This window comes from Carlito syrichta, unplaced genomic scaffold, assembly GCF_000164805.1.
Source record: "Carlito syrichta isolate Samal-C Ts95f unplaced genomic scaffold, Tarsius_syrichta-2.0.1 Scaffold303673, whole genome shotgun sequence".
Classification (NCBI taxonomy): Eukaryota; Metazoa; Chordata; class Mammalia; order Primates; family Tarsiidae; genus Carlito; species Carlito syrichta.
Window position 1 is genome coordinate 1,092,782 of NW_007247769.1, and position 15,589 is coordinate 1,108,370.

General features: G+C 46.1%; 1 protein-coding gene across 1 annotated transcript in view; it reads left to right on the forward strand.

The window, feature by feature from the left end:
• Positions 1-6: 6 nt before the first annotated feature.
• Positions 7-15,589, forward strand: part of DLG5 (discs large MAGUK scaffold protein 5) — a 134,594-nt gene continuing 119,011 nt past the window's right edge. Inside the window, exon 1 of the mRNA XM_008059018.1 lies at positions 7-117. The gene's annotated coding sequence lies outside the window, so the exon portion shown is untranslated. The remainder of the gene's footprint in view (positions 118-15,589) is intronic.

Here is a 15,589-nt window from a genome sequence, read left to right on the forward strand (position 1 = left end):
AGGAGCGGGACCACTTCCAGGACCTGCGGGCGGCGCTGGAGAAGACGCAGCCTCACCTGCTGTCCATTCTCTACCTGAACGGCGTCGTGGGGCCGCCGCAGCCCGCCGAGGGCGCGGGTGAGTGTCGGATCCCCGGCCTCCCGAGCTCGCCCTCCACCGCTTCTCTTTTTTGCTCGCCCTGGGGGAACTCTCCAGGGCCACTGCTCTACCTGGCGGTGGCGCGGGTGGAACCTTCTCTCCTTTAGCTGGGGGGTGGGGAGGGGGTGATGCGGGGATCCCCCCAGTGCACGCCTCCTTCCCTAGTCCCGCCGTTCGCTGTGAACAATGCCACCCTCTGAAGGCCTTCACCCTCCTAAGGCTCCTCGGCAGCAGGGTCCTCCGAAGGCCACCAGGTCCAATCGCAGGGATTGGGGGTACCTCGAAGGGATGCTCAACAGTCCCATTTCTAAGCCACCTCACCATCTACCAGTCCTCTGGGAGCTGCTGCCCTTTAACCAAGGGTACGGTCTAGAAGAATGGAACCTGGGCCAGGACCAGTATTCTTAGATTTTTGTCCCTGCCATCCCGTTTCATGAACACCGGTGCCCTTTTACTTTCTGGCTGTCCCAGTTGCCTTCCCTGTCCCGAGCCCAGTCTTTTAGCTCACCCAGACTTGTGGTTGATTATGCACAATGCCTGCCTAGGTTTCTTTGGAAACTGTGGGCCCGAAAAAGTTGGGGGAAGTTGCATTGCACCATGGGAAAATCCTAGTGGTTGCTGCTGGGGCTCAGTTCCCTCCTTGAGAGCGCTGAGCTGCCTGAGGAGGAAGGCTCCGGATAGTTCCTTTGGTGGTGCCTTTTGGAACCCCTGTGTCCGTGGTCTTGGGGGTGACTGATTTGTAACTGTATGTGGGGAGAGGAGTACTGGTGGGAGCTTTTAACAAGTGGTAGGCTTGATTATCCTTTCTTGTCTAATAGCCAGTCTTCTAGACAAGAAAACTGGAGGAAGAAGGCAGGGCACTGAGAAAGGAAGAGAACTAGCATTTATTGGGCACCTACTATTGTGGCAGGCACCCTGCTTTATCATGTTAATTTCTATTACCTCCCTGGGAGTTATCTATTATTTTAATTTTGCCAGAGAGAAAACTCTTGCTTGGAGTGGTTAAAATGCTCAGAAAGTATTGTGCACCAGAAGTTTTGCATTATACTCTACTGTTTTATTTAACATGTTCAGAGCCAGGAAACAGAAAGTGCCATCTTTCTAGGTCTTGTTCTTGTTTTAAGAGTGAATCAGTACGTACAATAAGAATAAGTAAAAACACATGTATAAAAGAAAAAAAAAATGAACAGAGAGGGCTAAGAAACTGTCCTTGGCAACTTGTAGGCCAAAGGCTGGTGGGGCCAATTTATTTGGCTGTTAAAAACCTCACTTATTAAGGCAATGATTTTTATAAGGTTTTCCTGGTAGTAGCTCTGGTGTATATTGGCCATCTCAACCTTGCTTTTTATAGCTGAAGGAAACTGACATACCAAGAGACTAAACTGCTGGCCACACAGCAAGGAGAATATTGTTGGTGGCCCTTCTGTCGCTGCTTTGGGCTTCTGACTCTCTTGCATCTCTTTCCTTCAAACCTGCGTTCTCTTCCCCCAATTATGGTTGTATCTGACTTGCTGGGCAAGCCCAGTCCTTTTCTGGGGTAGTGCTTTGGGAGTTGCTAAGAAGTGGCTGTCAGATGTGGCCAAGAGGAGAAGGGAGAGAGGGGGATCTCATCAAGGTAATATTTTCCTTTTTAATTGCATCTATCTATCTATCTTTGAAGGAAGAAGTTTATAAAAGATCTGTTTCCAGAAGTGCTTCTGAGGAAGCTCAGAAGTTAGAGTGCAGGCTAGATGTCCTCTTTGGGATGTGTGTGAATCAGCGCTAGCTTTAATCTCTGGAACAGACTGATTAATGGAAGAATGACCATTAATTAGGTCCCACCCTCTCCATGCCTGGTGGAGAAGGTGGGGCCTCATTGGGCTGAAGTTCTAGCAGTGAGTTTTGATCTCTGAAGAAAGGATAGAATAGGGTTTGGATTTTATCCTTTAGGGCGATGATTTCAAATCCTTCTCACATTTATCACAGTACAGTGTACTGTGGCTTTGCAAAGGGTCATGAAATCCTTAGAAAAATAATTTTCAAGGGGAAGGTAAGTTCATTTTATTTAACATAGTACATTAGAAAAAAGTTAGGATAGCAATTGATATGGCAAGATGCCACCTGGGGCCCCTGGGGGAGAGGGTGAGGGTGACATGGTATGTCAGTAAACAGCGGCATGTTGGGGTCTTTGTGAAGGATGAGTTACTGTGTGGTAGTTCCCAACTTTTTTTTCTTTTACCCAGGAAGTTTTTCTTATGGGGCAAAGCTCAGTGCATTAAAGAGTTGCTTTGGTTAAAGGGATGGATGGATAGACAAGATACCAGTTTTGTCCCAGAGAAGCAAAAGTTAGGGAAGCCCATCACTTGGTCCTGCCTCCTTCCACTCCTTAGCGATTGCCACTCTGCACGCAGGCCGGCAGCTCTGCATCTCTGCATATGAGTTGGCCTCAGTACCCGGCCCTTGTGGAGCCTGAGAGAGGAACCAGCTGGCTTCTCTAGGATCCATGGCGTCAAGAGGAGGCTGCCTTGTCACCATCTCTCTATGTTGGAGGTGACATCATCACCCACTTAGGGGCTTCCTTGGTGGATCCCACACCCCTTATTGGCCCCTGATCCAAAATGCTCTTCCCCCATTTGGGCTTTGTGGGAGTCTGCGGTGCCACAGGCAGACCACCACGTGGAGCCTGCAATTGGAAGGAAACTAGAGAGACCATGTGTCTAGGTGTTACCGGGCAGGTGAACAGACCAAACCCATCTGGGCAACTCATGTTCAGTTAGATCCCCAGACATTTATAAACTACCATGTTCAGGCTTGGAGGTATGGGGGTGATTAAGAAACATCCAGTGTGGTTTTTTTGGGGTGATCGAAGGGGTGACTTCTATTTCAGTATTGATAGTGCATTGCTATTCAGTTTTTTTTTTTTTTTTTTTGATTTATTGTAGAGATGAGCTCTCGCCAAGTTGCCTGGGCTGGTCTCGAACCCGTGGGCTCAGGCATTCCACTTGCCTCGGCCTCCCAAAGTGCTGGGATTATAGGCTGAGCTGCCGACCTTGGCCTATTCATTATTTTGCATCTTCTTTTCATATTTCACTGATTCTGCAGCAACCTTGGTGAGAGGAGTGTCGTATTGTTATCTTCATGTCACTAGGTTCCAGGGCCCCGTCTGTAAGATAGAAGTCACGGCAGAAAGGTGCTAGAGTTGTGGCTAAGCCCAGTGCTCCTGATTCCTTGTCTAGGGGGCAGTTTTTCCTGTTACCTAATTAGGCCTTCCTATTACAATTTCAAGAGATTTCCTGTCATTGGTGAACTCAGGAATCATGTACTTTTTTTTTCCTTGTCCGATAGGATACATGGATCTGTGGGGGAAGAAGTGAACACCTTTGCCCCAGCTGGTAGTAGGGAAAGGAGAGAACTGTTGTTCCCTTCTGAGTGGCTCGGGTGTTTTTCCCAGTTGTAGTAGAATCCACTTTGATCATTTGGAACCCTATATGGTTCTTTGTTTGTTTCTCTTTGATTCAGTTAGTAACATCTGGGTTTCCTCCCTTGAAGATTCTGTGTTTTCATCTGTAAGATGGGCTAGCCTTTCTGCACTCCCTGTTTCTGTCGCTGAGAGGGCAGAATGTATCTGGGGAGAATTGAAGTGCCTAGTCCTGTTCCTGGCCTGGGTGGGGGCTAGGGTGCAGACAGAGGCAGGGGTGCATAGGGTATAATTCCAGTCTGCATCTTGTCACCGGGTTATGGTAGGGTCTCATGAGAGTGACATTAGGAGACAGACCGATTCAGTGATGCACAAGCAGGTTTTTTCCTTTTTATTTATTTGTTTTATATTTTTAAGTTTTGAAACAAAGTTTATTGACGAGAAAAGAAGAAGGAAGAAGAAAGATACATGGCAGAAAGACCTCCATGGGCAAGTTTCTCAGAGAAAAACCGCCAGGTTTTTTCCTTTTTAAAAAACTGTATACTACATACTTTCCCCAGATACACTCGTCCACCTCTAGTGACTCTAATTACCATCAAAATGTGGAGGGTTCCCCACATCCTTTCACACCAGGCCTCTCTTGGGAGGTAGACATGGTGGAACTCGGTGATTGCCTGCTGAACCGCTCTACTTGTGTGCTCAGTGCTGAATGCACCCCTGCTCCCCTCCCCCACTCTCCTCCCATGTCACTTTAGTTTTCTAGTGAATTGGTTACTTGCCTTCACCAAACTGAAGAGATTGGAGACAGGAGTATCTACTGGAGAAGCCAAGGAAAGTTTGTGAATGAACAAGGATCTGATGTTGAATGCACAGAGGGAAAGAGCAGGGAGGTCTGTGCAGCAGGCACAACAAGAGCAGGGGCTTTGCAGTGTGTTTTCAGGCTGCAGAACTTAGACTAGCCTGGGCAGAACAGGGGGTTGGCACTGGCTCTGGGTAGAAGGGCGACAGGGATGCAGAGGTAATTTGGAGGACTGTGGTGGCTAGGCCCAGTAAGGGATTTGGATGTTACTTGAAATTTAGGCATTGTATACTGTCAGAAGTTAAAGCTGAAAGCTGTTTTTTGTTTTTTGACTTGGAGTCTCACTGTGTCTCCCAGGCTGGGGTGCAGTGGCATGGTCTCGACCTGCTGGGCTCAGGCGATTCTTCCGCCTCAGCTTTCCAAGTAGCTGGAACTACAGGCGTACGTCACCATGCCTGGCTAATTTTTTGATTTATTGTAGAGATGATATCTCACCAAGTTGCCCGGGCTGGTCTTGAACACACGGGCTCAGCAGTCCTCTCTCCTCGGCCTCCCAAAGTGCTGGGATTACTGGCATGAGCCATTGTGCCTGGCTGGGTTTTTTTTTTTGTTTTTTGTTTTGAGTTGGATCTCACTCTGTCGCCCAGACTGGAGTGCAGTGGCTGCTCCCGGCCACCGCAGCCTCACCTGCTGGGCTCCGGCAATCCTTCCGGCAATCCTTCCGCCTCAGCCTTCCAAGTAGCTGGAATTACTGGCATGTGCTACCACGCCCGGCTGATTTTTTGATTTATTGTGGAGATGAGGTCTCGCTGCCCAGGCGGGTCTCGAACCCGTGGGCTCAGGCAATCCACTCACCTCAGCCTCCCAAAGGTGCGGGATTATAGGCTGAGCCACCGAGCCCGGCTTTTTTTTTTTTAAAGGAATAATCCTGTCAGGCTTTTCCAGCGGCAGTAGTGGAGTTGACTGCTGATTGTCATGTGTGGGTTATTTATTATTCAGTAGAGGTGACCTGGGCCTTTTGTTCTCCCCTACTCCCTCAGGTACCAGCTACCTTTTCTTCATCTGCGGGGTCAGTAAGGTGACATAAGTAAAAGCTCAAATCGTTATAGATTTTCTTGGTTCTTTTGATTGTGTTATTTCAGGGGAAGAAGAAGTGACAGAGGGATCCCAAAATAATGGTTGAGAAGAGGTTTCTAAGTGAAGGACAGAGGTTATTTATCAGTGTATCAGTGCAGGACACCTTTATTGCAAGTGACAGAAACTTAACTTAAAACATCTCAGGCAGAAACCTTGACTTATTCCAAAATCTTGGAATGGATTGGGGGAAGGTGACATTTGGGACCACTTACCCCCTGAATGCTGTGGATTTTTTCTATGGGCCTGGAAATACATGTGGCCACAGACCCTCTGGGCTACATGTATATAACCTCTGGCCAAAGAATAAAGGAATTTCTATCCAATCAGCCCAGGCAGAAAAATCTCATGAAAGGATTCTTAATAGCTTGGCTGGGCCATGTGACCATGTGAGTCCCAGACACTGGCTGGGGCTGGGGGACTAAGATCGGCTCAACCTTCACTGTGCCCAGCAGTGGACCCAACTGGTAAGGAAGAGTGATGAGATACCATGATTGGTGATCCATTCCAATACCACATGGTTTTTTAGAGTGGGGCAAAGCAGTTATCTTAAGGAAGACAAGCAGGAGAGATGTTGTGTAGATAAAACAGCAGATGAATGTCCACCCCATGCGGTGCCACCTTTGTGCGGTGGTACAGTTAGCAGACGAGGTCATTGCTGGAATAGGGTTATGAGTCAGGTGCTGGTGGTCAAAGCTTACTAGGTTTTAGTCCTTGAGCAAGGCGGTTTTATTGTGAGCTTATCCCCTCTTCCACAAAGTAGATAAAATAATATGGTAAGATGGTAAGAAAAAAGGAGCATTTTGTCACCACAGTGAGCAGTGCAGCCTAACAGTGGCAGCAGTAGACTGGAACCAGCTTTAGAACCAGGAAACTGGAAGTCTGGTATTTCTGAGGGTTCTTTGGGAGCTCCTTGTAAACTGTGCTAAGCAGGTGTCAGGGTTGCTCTAGAATGTAATCCTCCTCAGCCAAAAGTTACATTCCTAGTTCCTAGAATAGAACCCGGTCCAAGATAGGTGCTCGGTAACTTTTTGTTGAATGGATGAATAGTCAGCTGTGTGTAGAATGAAGGATATGTCCCCGTCCCCTTTTCAAATGTACATGCAGATTCCTAAGTGGTGACTTCACAGTGACAGAGGCTGTGGGAGAGGAGGAAGGCTTGAGTGAATCCCAGATGTATACACGGCTATCACCACCCACGCTATGTCTGTCATGGAAGCAAGTGGTGTGACACTTGATGTCTGAAGTCCCCAAGGCTGCCCATCAGCTACTGGCAGTGTGGGGCTGGTTGCCAGGAATCAAGTGGAGCCCCCACATTGCCTCTTGTAGGACTGGAGAGTCCTTCCCCTTCTACACATAGAACTTGAATGTCAGCTTGGTGTCCTCAAAAGAGCCCCGAATGGGCATCTGCTCCTAACTGCAACATCTTGACCTTGGCTGAACCTCTTAGCATCCTGTATTGTATTTTTCTTCAATTTGACAGTAAAAACAGAGGAGGTTGAGCATTAGCTTGTAACTTGCTCAGTCCTGTGGTGTTTTGAGCTCTTCCTAGGTGGCATTTGGTCGAATAATTATAATGATTGGGTTGGACTCGATTTTGGGGGCCCTTCCAGCCCTACATCATGATTGCTGTTAATCTGATTTAATGTTAGCATTGAGTAATTTTTGATACTTTGGCTTTCTATTTCCTGAAAAAGTATTTCATCTGTTTTTTTTTTGTCCCACCTTATTTCAACCACCTGTAGGTTCTGCAGGTCCTAGTGTTAGGGCACTCTATGGTCATTTCCTGTAACCCTGGGTAGATGTGAGCCACAGAAATGCAGGCACAGAGCAAGAGGGGTGACCTGTGTGTTGGTCTGCGCAGTAGGAAATGCCCAGTGTGTTCATCAGAGGAAGCTTTTAAATGGGAAAAAGCTGGGGGGAGTTGGAGTTTTGTTTTTTTTTTTTTTTAATGTGGGACAGTTTGCATATCTCTGAATTGTTTGCCCTACTGATTTTTAGAGACAAAGTTTCATGAAGGTGAAATGTTTAGCGTGTCCCATGTGGATGATCCCTCCTTGGTGGATAATCTAGTTGATTGTTCTTGGCATTAATTTTACACTGAGGGTCATAACCCATTTGCTTTGAGGTTTTTTTTTTAATGCGATATAGTTTACATAACATAAAATTTACCATTTGGGCTGGGCGTGGTGTCTCATGCCTATAATCCCAGCACTTTCGAAACCTGAGGTGAGAGGGTTGCCTGAGCCCCATAGGTTTGAGACCAACCTTGCCGAGACCTCTTCTCTACAATAAATCAAAAAATTAGCTGGGCATGGTGGCGCATGCTTGTGGTTCCAGGTATTTGGAAGGCTGAGGGAGAAGGATAGCCTGAGCCCAGCAGGTTGAGGCTGTGGTAACAGTGAGCATGTCACTGCACTCCTACCTGAGCGACAGAGTGAGACTCCGACTCAAAAAAAGATTTTTACCATTTGAATCATTTTTTTCTTTCTTTATCATGGAAAAACTATAACATAGCATATGCTATTTTCAACCATTTTTTATGATTTTAATTTTATAGATCAGTGGCGGTAAGTATTTCAACCTTTTTTTTTTTTTTTTGAGTTGGAGCCTCACTCTGTTGCCTAGGCTGGAGCACACTGGCATGTTCACAGCCACCACAGCCTCAACCTGCTGCGCTTGGGTGATCCTTCTGCCTCAGCCTTCCAAGTAGCTGGAACTATAGGCACGCGCTATCACGCCCGGCTAATTTTTGATTTATTGTAAAGATGAGATCTCGCCTGCCCAGGCAGGTCTCGAACCTGCGGGCTCAGGCAATCCACTCACCTCAGCCTCCCAAAGGCGCGGGATTACAGGCTGAGCCACTGAGCCCGGCTTCAACCATTTTTAATGGTTTTAATTTTACAGGTCAGTGACAGTAAGTATTTTCACATTGTTGTGCAAACATCAACACCATCTACCTCCAGAACTTTTTCATCTTGCAGAACTGACACTCTACCTATTAAGCAATATCTCTCTATTGTCCCCTCCCTCAAGGCTCTGGCAATCACCATTCTACTTTCTGTGTTTATGAATTGCACCACTTTAGATATCTTTTCTAAGTGGAGTCAATACAGTGTTTTGTCTTTTAGTGACTGGCTTATTTCACTTAGCATGATGTCCTTAAGGTTCATCCATGTGTAGTGTGCATCAAAATTTCCTTTTGAAGATAGAATCATATTCCTTTGTGTGTGTGTGTGTGTGTGTATGTGTGTGTATATATATGTGTGTGTGTGTGTGTGTGTATATTTTTTTGTTTATTCATCTGGACACTTGGGTGGCTTCAGCCTTTTGGCTATTATGAATAATGCTGCTATGGACGTGGATATATACAAATATCTCTTTGAGTCTTTGCTTTCACTTCTTTTGAGTTTATACTCAGAAGTGGAACTGCTGGATCATATGGTAACTCTGTGTTTAATTTTTTGAGAAGCCACCATACTGTTGTTTTGAGTTTTTTTTCCTTTGAGTCAGAGTCTTACTGTTGTCACCCAGGCTGGAGTATAGTGGTATGATCACGGCTACTGCAGCCTTGACCTCCTGGGCTCAGGTAATCCTTCTACCTCACCTTCCCAGGTAGCTGGGACTTTAGGCATGTGCCACCACGGTCTGCTAATTTTTTGATTTTTTGTAGAGACAAGGTTGCGCCAAGTTGTTCATGTTGGTCTCAAACTCTGGGCTCAGGCAGTCCTCTTTCCTCCGTTTCCCAAAGTGCTGGGATTACAAGCATGAGCTACCACACCCAACCCTACTTTGAGTTAAAAATTTTTTTTTTTTTTTTTTTTTATAGAGATGGAGTCTTGCTATGTTGCCCAACAGATCTTGAACTCCTGGCCTCAAGCGATCTACTTCCACCTCCCAAAGTGCTGGGATTACAGATGTGAGCCACCATGCCTAGTCTGCTTTGACTTGGGGATGGGTGGGATTTTCTTCCCTTTTTTTGTTCTAAAATTTATGCATTTATTTTCTTCCATATATATTTGGGAAAGTCTCAGGACAGTTCTTTTGCACTTCAAAGGAAGATTTTCACTTCGGTTGTCATCTGTGACTCTCTTGAGCCCGGAAGTTAACCATACAACCCCAGCAGCATTCATTTCTGGCAGCCAGGGGATGTTCACACATTTCCTTCATGTTTCCTGTACTAATATCTTCATCCCTGAAGACCTTGAAATATGTTAGTTATTTCTGCTTTGTAGACACTTCTCTCCTATTCCAAATAGGGTTGGTTTCGCAGTCTCGAATCCAGGGTAACAAGGCTCTCAAGACTTTCTTTCAAAAGGCTAGGTCAGCATTTCCCAAAGAAGTATCTTCTAAACACTAGTTCAGTGGGATATTAGTAGTGCTGTGTGCCGAAAGACTTCTGTGGTCAGATGCATCTGGGCAGCACTAGGCTCCTTGTGGCAGGCCCCTTGAGAGTGCTAAGTCAATGTGCTTTGGGACTTCACTCAAGTGGCTTCACCAGGCGGTGTTTCCCAAACTGATTTGACCACAGAGTCCTTTTTCGTGGAGCATCTTGCAACATCATTTTTCTGAAGAATGTGCTTTTGGGAAATTTCAGCATAAAGGCACAGCACTGGAACATCCATGTGTACCATGTTTCTGGCCTTCTCATTCAGAGCACTTACCCAGTCTGTTGAATTTTGATACCCGCTGAAATATTAAAAGTCACATGTGATTCTGGGGCCAGTAGCCATTGTTTTTTAAATATATGCCCTCTCTGGTCCTCTGTTTCCTTGATGTGGCTTGTCAAGATTAAAGTCTGGTTTTGTGATTGTTATTCTTTGAGATGGTTCAACCTCTTTTGGTTGAAAACTGGGGTTTGGGCTCCTGGGAGTGCCTTGGAAGGGTGTTTGGAGGCCCTTTCTGGTGGTGTAGTGGCTGCAGATCTAGGACTAGTTTACTGTTGGGCACATCTTTTCTGAGCCCCTGGGAGGTGCTGGGCTGGAGTGTGGGGAGGGTCGTTTCTGCTCTGAGAGTGTTATGTTACTTCTGGGAGGTTGGTAACACAGATGAGTGACCTGGAGGGCCTGAGCATTGTTGGTAGGTTAGGAGCTCGAGAACAAGGCCATAGGACTAAATGCCGCTGAGTGTCAAGAGCCCACTCTTGGGATCCCCCACAGCCTGGGTCTTAAATCTTCGCTCTTCTAAGCTGTGTGACTTCAGCAAGTCGCTTAACCTCCTGGACTTTCTTTTCCTTATCTGTAAAAGAGGAGCTAATAGTATTCTCCTCCCACGGATCTGGTGAGGATGGAGATGATTTAAAGGAGGCAAGGGCAAACTCCTACTGCTGCCACTGGGCAGTCTGCCCTTGAGTAGAGAGCCAACCCCCAGCCTGTGCATGGAATCAGGGGGCATCCCAGGGCACAGACCATACTTGGAGCTAAAGTGAGGGATGCCCAAGGTTGGTCTGGAGCTTCTGCCGACAAGTGACCGGTGTATCTCTGGGCTGCTCAGAACACACTTTCACAATACTTTGGTCCTGGAGCCCACATTTTAAGGAGGGTACCACCATGATCTGTGCAGAGTTCGGCTCCAAAAGGATTTTCAGAAGAGTTTGCGGAAAGGAGACTTAGAGGGGCTTAGAAGATGCCTATATTTAGATGGTGCAGAGCAAGTGATGAGACCCGATTCTCTTTGACTCCAGAGAGCTGAACATAGGCTAGTTGGCAGAAAATACTGGGAGACAGAATTGAGTTCAGCTTAAAGAAGGACTGTTCTTCTTTTTCTTCCTTCTAAATTTCTTATTCTAGGTCTTTCAAGAGCTGGACGTGATGGCTTACATCTGTAATCCCAGCAACTAGGGAGGCTGAGGCAGGAGGATTGCTTGAGCTTAGGATTTAGTGGCTGCAGTGAGCTATGATTGTGCCACTTGTATCCAGCCTGGGTGACAGAGCGAGACGCCATTTCTAAAAAAATAAAAATAAAGCAGATTTTTAAACATGGAGGAACAGAGAGGATGATAAAATGAGCACCTGTATAGCCATTACCCATCTCTTCCAGCAAAATTCCAGACAGCATATCATTTCACTCACAAATACTTAAGGATGTGTCTCTAATAGATATGGCCTTTTAAAAAAATAACCAATAGTATTACCAATAACTGTGATGTCAAGCAGTGCACAGTCAATCCTCAGTTTTTCCTGTCTCAGAAATGCCTTATTAATAGGTGACTTGTTCAAATCAGGATTTCAACATGGTCTGCCCATGACAGTGAGTTGATGTCATCATTTGAGTCTCCTTTATACTCCCTGGCAGCTCCTCTTGCCCTAGCTTTTTATTTAAGGAAGAACTTTTAAAAATGATTGGTGCTATCCACCTATGGATAGACTGTTCTAGGTGGCCACTTTCCTTCTCTGAAAGTGCCCACATAAAGACTGAATGGGAAGAGGGTAACTATTGGGGAAAAAAATTTTAACTGTGGAGTCAACCCTAAAACTGTTGAGCTTCCGTTTCTTCACAGGGCTGTTGCAAACACTTAAATGAAATAAGACATGTGAAGTAGAAATGTCCTTTATGACTTGAGTCTTTTTAGTTTCTTAAACTGTGGGATACTTTTCTTTTCCTAGACTCTTAAATGAAAGCCAGATATGTGAACTAGACAAAAGGGGCACTAATTGGGAGTGGAGACCTGAAGTTTGACCCTTTTCCTTGTCGACTCCTTGAGGCCCCTGCATAGGGTTCTCTGGGGCTTTCCAGGGTTCCATGGAACACAGTTTGAAAAACAGTGGTCTAGCTGCTTTTAAGATGTTCCCCCATGGCTGTGCTCAGTGGTTCAGTCTATAATCCCAGCACTTTGGGAGACTGAGGCGAGTGGATTGCCTGAGCCCACGGGTTTGAGACCAACCCAGGCAACTTGGAGAGACAATAAACAAGTTAGCTGGGTGTGGTAGTGTACACCTGTAGTTCCGGCTACTTGGAAGGCTGAGGAGGAAGGCTCGCCAGAGCCCAGCAGGTCAACGGTGGTCGTGAGTGTGCTACTGCTCTCCAACCTGGGCGATGGAGTGAGACTCCAACTCAAAAAAAAAAAAAGATGTTCCCCATGCTGGGAGAAGAAAAAGCCTCACCTCCTTTGCCTGAGCTGACTGGGCTGGTGAGTCACTGCTGGACCTAGAGGCCACAGTTGAGGCAGCCATGTTTTCACGTGATACTCCTATCTTCACCTGCTTCCTCTGAAGGTTTCCTTTTGGGATAAACTGTGCTTTTAGAAATGACAGAAGGCCACAGTGTGGCTAATAAGAAACCACTCTCTGTAATATAGGACAGTGGGGAGGAGCAGAATGAAACCCCATCAGAAGGTCAGTTGCAGTGAGAAGTGTACTTTTTTAAAAAAAATTTTTTCTTTCTTTTTTTTGTTTTAAAGAAAAAAAAATTGGACCTGGCTTGGTGGCTCAACCTGTAATCCCAGCACTTTGGGAGACTGAGGCGAGTGGATTGCCTGAGCCCGCAGGTTCGAGACCAGCCCGGGCAACTTGTCGAGACCTCATCTCTGCAATAAATAAAAAATTAGCCGGGTGTGGTAGCACACGCCTGTAGTTCCGGGTACTTGGAAGGCTGAGGCGGAAGGATCACCAGAATCCAGCAGGTCAGTGCTAGGGTGACTGTAAGTGTGCCACTGCACTCTAGCCTGGGCGTCAGAGTGAGACTCCAACTCAAAAAAAGAAAAAAAAAACTTTAGAGATAGGGTTTTAGAGATAGGTTTCACCCAGGCTGGAGTGCAGTGATGCGATCATAGCTCACTGCAGCCTCGACTTCCTGGACTCAAGGGATCCTCCTACTTCAGCCTCCTGAGTAGCTGGGACTATAGGTACATACCACCACACCTGGCTAATTTTTAAATTTTTTTATAGAGACCAGGTCTTACTACGTTGTCCAGACTGGTCTCGAACTCTTGGTCTCAAGTGATCCTTCTGCCTCAGCCTCCCAAAGTGCTGGGATTACAGTCATGAACCACCAGCTTATTTATTTATTTTAATGTAAGAAGTAATGCTTTAAAATACTTTAATTCTTTAAAAAATTACAGTGGCCTTTTCACTACTCATGGTTACCTCTATTCTCATTCTAAGTAACCTTTTTCCTCATCTGTCCAGAACTTTTTTTCTTGTTTACATTTCTTAGGCAGCCTATGTTTGTTGGGTACCATGGCAGGAAGAGATCTTAGAGACCACTTTGCCCAAACTCCTTATTTTACAAATGACAAACAGCAGTTCAGAGACACAAAGTAACTTGACTAGGATTTCACAGCATGCCACTGGCAGAGCTGGACACAAGATCCAGGTTTCTTCTCAAATTGGGGCTCCTTTCAAGACATCTCTGCCAGGAGCACACTGGTTGGGGAGTCTTGGAGCCTTGGCTGGTTTTTCCTGTTCTAGGCCTGGCCTTGCAGGCACTGGCCTTGAGAGTGAGGATGAGCAAGTAAAAGGGTGTCTCAGTGTCTGGAGTTGTGCTACAGCCTCTGATTCTTAATCATTGAAAAAAATCTTTTTCAGCCCCTGCAACTGGTATTTACATTCTGCAGATGGGCATACTAGGCCAAGAGAGTGGCAGCTTGCTCAGGGCCACCAACTACTGTGAAACTGGGCAAGTTTGGGGGTCCCTGTCAGTTTCTTTATAACAACTGCAGGCCATTCTGTGATTTCTGCCCCAAACCTTGGGACACCCCTCCCCTTCTCATCATAGCATTCGTTCATTCATTCAGCAGGCAGGGAGGAGCTTTTGGGGTACAGACATAGGATGTGACATCCGCATTTAGTGCTGAGTCAAAGAATGGATCTGATGTTGGCAGGAGGTACCTCTGTGTCTCCTTTTTGTGACACAGCAGAGACTCTGGGTGCTGACTGCCGTGGCCTCTTACTGCTTAGTCAGAGGACAGAGTTCAAGCAGGAAAATGACACAGCTGAGCCTTTTGCCCCAGGAGAAAAAAAAGCCTTTTATAAAGATAAGAGGATAAAAGCCCTATGGACACTGAGAGACCCACCCTGACAGTCAACTTCAGCAGGAACTGGACTCAAGAAAAAGCAAGAAAGTAAACAAAACCAAAATGCGTTGTTCTGGGTTCTTCCCCTGAAAACATGGAGCTGAACCCATGACAGCTTAGAGTTTGAGGGCTGTGTGTGTGTGACTGGATAAACACCTGTGTGTTCTTCAGTTCATTTCTGCTAGACCATGGCAGACCAGCTTTCTGTATCTTGTTACATTTCTCCCTGTTTTTGTGGGTCTGGGGAGAGGGAACCAAAACAGTGACCAGTTGTCCTTGTTTCCATGGAAAGTTGTGAAATTTCATGTAATCTTGATCTTTTGCCCTCATGAAGGCTTTGTGGAGTTGGTCACAATGTCTTCTTCTTGCATGAGATCACACAACCTTTAGGGTGGAGCCCAGATGCGGATCAGATTTTATCTGTGTATCCACCCAGCATGTACCTGGTCGCTGCTGTACCAGGCTCTAAGTGCTGAGCACGCAAAGATGAGAAAGACGTTAGCATCATTCATAAGCAACACCCCGACCTGGATTTGTTCTTTTACCTGTTGTTTATCAAAGGTTTTTCTTTTTTGATTGCTCCATTATAGAACTTTTTAGAAATATCAGAAAATAGGCTGGGCACAGTGGCTCACACCTATAGTCCCAGTGCTTTGGGATGCCAAATCCAGGAATTCAAGACTAGCCTGGGCAACATAGTGAGACCTCCACCTCTACAAAGGAAAAAAAGAAAGAAAGAAATGCCAGGAAGTAATCAACCTGAGCCTAGCTTATTGACTTTCTGCTTTTTACCTTCTGTTTTGTGGTTTATGGCGCAAGGCAGGTGTTCTTGTGTGTAAAAATCTGTAAGATTCTCAGAAGGGCAATCACGAAGATGTTTCCTGCTCTCCCACCCCCAAGGAGTTTATTGTGTCATTGGAAAACCAAGCTTGAACAAGCAGTAGAGATCGTGCAGGACAGTGAAGCTGCTTGGACTCATGGTGCCTAAGAAAAGAGAGTATATGGTAAGCTGGGCCTGGACAGAGGGCCCGAAGGAGGGAGGCAGGTCTGGCAAGAGGAATGCCCAGAGCAAGACTTGGGAGGAAATCCACTCTGTGACTAGTGGGCC